At 33.3% G+C, this 4,251-nt stretch overlaps 1 non-coding gene across 1 annotated transcript; it reads left to right on the top strand.

The window, feature by feature from the left end:
- Nucleotides 1-3,616: 3,616 nt before the first annotated feature.
- Nucleotides 3,617-3,690, top strand: Trnat-agu (transfer RNA threonine (anticodon AGU)). The gene has a single exon. It is a non-coding gene; the product is annotated as a tRNA-Thr (tRNA).
- The last annotated feature ends 561 nt before the right edge of the window (nucleotides 3,691-4,251 follow it).

The following is a 4,251-nucleotide window of genomic DNA, read 5'->3' as shown; positions in this document are numbered from 1 at the left end:
TTGTACACTTACCATGAGTAATGGGTTTATAGGTCATATGTTCTGGTGCATTGGAAGTAGAAGGAAGAGGTTCAAAAGTTGTTTTCGCAGAAATACCAGAATCTGGTATATCCACAGCTCCCAAACATGTTGAATTTAGTTGTTTGGTTGTAGTTGTAAGGGGAACTGAAAGCAGATAATGAAATGTGAATTGGGTAATAAAATGTCATGTTCTTAACCAACTTTAGGGTACAATCAGTCTAGTACATGTCTTGCTCACATTAAAAATTACTAGCTTATAAATATTATTAAACTAGCTGACCTGGCTAATTAATGTAGATTGCCTAAAATTTTTCAAATTGGTCCGGTACTTTTTTTGAAGAATTTGTATTACACAAATTACTAAAGTCCCTCTAACTCAACACACATTCTAAGCTAAATTGTGTTACGAGTGGGTTTACTACAATATTCAAGCTGTGGGGTTCTAACCCGCACTTTAGGCTATCTTGGCTTCGAGTTACGGAGCCGATCAAATACAAACAAACAATTAAATATTTCCTTTTTATATTATTAGTATAATTTTAGATAAACATACCTCGTTCAACTGGATTTGACTTCTTTGGAATGCAATATGAATGATCATAAAGAACTGTAACAAAGTATAGATATAATTAATAATTGAAATTATATATTATTTATTGATAAGCATACAACACATGTTTGTGGTTACAAAGAAAGAACCTTGTTAAATTGCATTCGGTTGGTTTGTTTTGGAAACCAAAGAAAATTAATTAAGACATCTAAATAATTCAGAAAAATTGATAGATAGTAAATTAAATTTAAAAAAAATAATTGAAGTCATCATCATACCTGTCTTGAGGTTTTCTTTATTGGAGTCTTTTACATGAAGAGGAAACTCTGTCAAAACTTCATCTGGCAAGATGGGATTGCTCAATTCCAGTGTTGGAATAGCTGAGTTCTTCAGCCGAGTTCCTTTGGCATTGAAGGATTCAGGAGTGAAGTGCCCACCACAAACAAACTTCAGTTGGTGTAACTTTTCAATAGGTACATATGCTAAGTCTTCTATGCCAGCATTTTTAACCCACATTCGACAACTGAAATAAGAAATACCTATTAGAAAAGAACAAGAATAACAAACTGAAATTTATTCATCAACTAATTTCTTTTAGTATTGTTATGCAATTCATTTACAGAGTACGAAACAAAATACTGAAATTAAAAATTGGTTATGGTTATTTACTGTATGATTAAAAATATTAATCCCAGCCTTTAAGTTTACACAATCAGTAAAATTATCTTGTAATAAATGAGTGTTATTAGAAACTTACCGGTCAGAATCCAGAGGAAACCTACTCAAAAGTAAGGGTGATCCACCACGACTTCGCCTCTTATTACAAATAACGCACTTCTTGTTGTTTCTACTCTCCATTATCAGTAGAAGCCTAAAATGAAATAGGTATTAATTAAACAAAGCCTATAATTTCTCTCCAACCAGTGTCAATGCCCTGGTTCATGCATTTACCAGTTTTGAAAGTACATTTACATTTTCATCACATAGGGTTGTTTATAATGAAAAATAGATTTGTAATAGATCTAATATTTCAAGTAAGTAGATAACATACCCATTAAACAGAAAAGTAAATAAGAGTTTAAACTTCTGTAGAAGTTGAAACACAGCTTATTTAAAAGAGTCTCTATCTCACAAAAAACATAACACTGAACAGCAAACTTTATCACGCCCGATACGGAGGAACTTAATCAACTCAACGTAAACGACAGAAAAGTTTATTTACAGTAATATTGCACCAAATCTGAGAAAATAACTTCACACGAATCAATTCGCCGGTTTAAAACTCAAACTCAATTGACAGACATTTTTTTTCATTTGTCAAACTAACAATACTATCAACATAAGGACACTAACAATTATTTTTAGTATGGTGGTATTGATCCGCGGGTTCCCCTGCTATAGTGAAATCAATCCAAAATGCACTTTATTACTTAAGGGGTAAGGTTGTATATCAATTGCTACATATAGAGACTAGTTTTTGTATGAGAAGTGTCTACCCACTGGTGTAGACAGTAAAGGCGATTTTCCCGAAAGTAGGGAAATTTTTAATACGTTTTTAATTATTTTATAAGTAACAAAAACAAAACGCATCATGTACCTACTTACTTATTTATTGAATTCAAAGAACCTACCTAATTACGAGTACAATAAGATAAATCGACTTAAAAGTCTCGATTTCATAAAAAAGGAAGTGTATTTGTAGGGCGAACAATTGGGAAATAAATTTTCTATATGTTACTGGTATCATTCCCGTATTTAATTTTTGAAAGCCAAATTCAAGCAAAATACGCGTCGAATTGTAGTACTTACTTATGAAATGTAACACTGGTCACTTTCTTTCGTTTTTCTGATGTATTTAGACACCCTTTCACAGCCCAAACCGTCATAATTAATTAAAATTCGTCGGACGTGTTTACCAATTTTTCACTTTGACAGTTCATGTGACGTTTACGGGTGAGCCATTCTGGCTCACTAAAAGCTGCCTCACCTTTCGTGCACTGACTATCTATCTAGGTTTTATTAATCTAATCTAAGACCATAGGTATGATTAATTAGCATTGATTATGTATGACTACATACTGGAATACTCCACTCTGCGTGGTATCGGATAATGTATGGATAAATAAAAAAAAAAAAATTTTCAAAAGAGAGATCCGATCAAAATTATGATTAATTTTTTAATCAATCAATGAGCGGAAGTTTCGTCGGTAACGAGATACTTTTTCCAACTTGTCTCACAAGAAAAATATTTTGGTTTCAAACAATGTAATAATTTGTGCCACAGTGTTTGTATTAATTGATAATAACAGTGTTAATCGTATTTATTAATAAAATAATCATACTTAAACAACATCAACCAGATGTATTAAACCAGAACAGATTCCATTACAATATTATATTACTTTCTGTGGAATAATATTATAATGATAGCTAGCTAATACTTATTTTCACCCATTTACTATGAGTGCTATTCCTATTTACTTTGCAATAAATGCATTTTATATTATAAATTCTGAAGTCTTATTTTTTGCAAGGATTTTAAAATGGTATACATACCTAGAATCAAGCCTAGCTTGGGGTCATTTGACAAAATTCTACGTGCTCACGGACCAGCCCCCCTAGACAAAACGCACTTTTTGATCGAATCCGTCAAAACTCCATATAAAAAAGGGGCTTTTCGACCACTTTTCGATTGGTTTGCGATTAAAATTTGCACTGTCTAGGCTTTAGAAAAAAGTTATATTATTATCATACATTCTTTTTTGTTTTGTCTCGTACCTACAATTTCAAATTCAAATTCATTTATTTGCACAGGAACATGGTAGCTACAATACAGATGTCAGATAAAAACAATCAGCCCCCCTAGACAAAACGCACTTTTTGATCGAATCGAAAATCGAATCCGTCAAATTCCATACAAAAAAGGGGCTTTTCGACCACTTTTCGACTGGTTTGCGATTATAATGGCACTTTGTCTAGACCCACTGGTTCAACATGTTTCGTCTACAAGACATGCAAAAATAATGTTCATGTTTTCTACATGAAGGCGCCGTGGCTTAGTTGGTTAAAGCGCCTGTCTAGTAAACAGGAGGTCGTGAGTTCGAATCTCGCCGGGGCCTACAAGCGAAATTGTTCACGCGCTTTTTGTTAACAAGATTCTTTCACACACCATTAGCACAAAATCCATTAGTACAAATTTTGTACTACAAAAGACGTCGTTGTACTTATAGCGAGCGTCATATAATTTTCACACGTGTCCCTTTTTACTTAGCATTTTATGCTTATAACTAAACTCATAGATTCTCGAAAAGCACTCAACTTAAAATAGATTTTCAGGGATTATTCGGAAGGTAGGAACAATTGATTACTTACATTAAGGGTCAATAGCCAGACAGGAGCCGGGTGCTTTGTCCTCCAGGCGGCACGGCTGGACGTTTACCCCAGAACATTTGCTATGCACTTTCCAGTTTTCCACAACCCACTACAAGTTCTTGTCATAAGCAAGATGGTGAAATATTAAAAATGACAAACGTAAAATACGTATTGTTGTGAATCTGATTGCAGTGTATAAGATTACATAATACTTTGCGTATGTGCATAACATACCTGCAGTTACATAGGTATTTGAAACCTGTTAACGAGACGTATTGTAAGTAGTGCTGTCTACCTAACTTACATAA

Source organism: Ostrinia nubilalis, chromosome 2 (genome assembly GCF_963855985.1).
Source record: "Ostrinia nubilalis chromosome 2, ilOstNubi1.1, whole genome shotgun sequence".
Taxonomy (NCBI): domain Eukaryota; kingdom Metazoa; phylum Arthropoda; class Insecta; order Lepidoptera; family Crambidae; genus Ostrinia; species Ostrinia nubilalis.
Note: the sequence above shows the minus strand (reverse complement) of the source record. Positions and strands in the feature narration are given on the sequence as shown.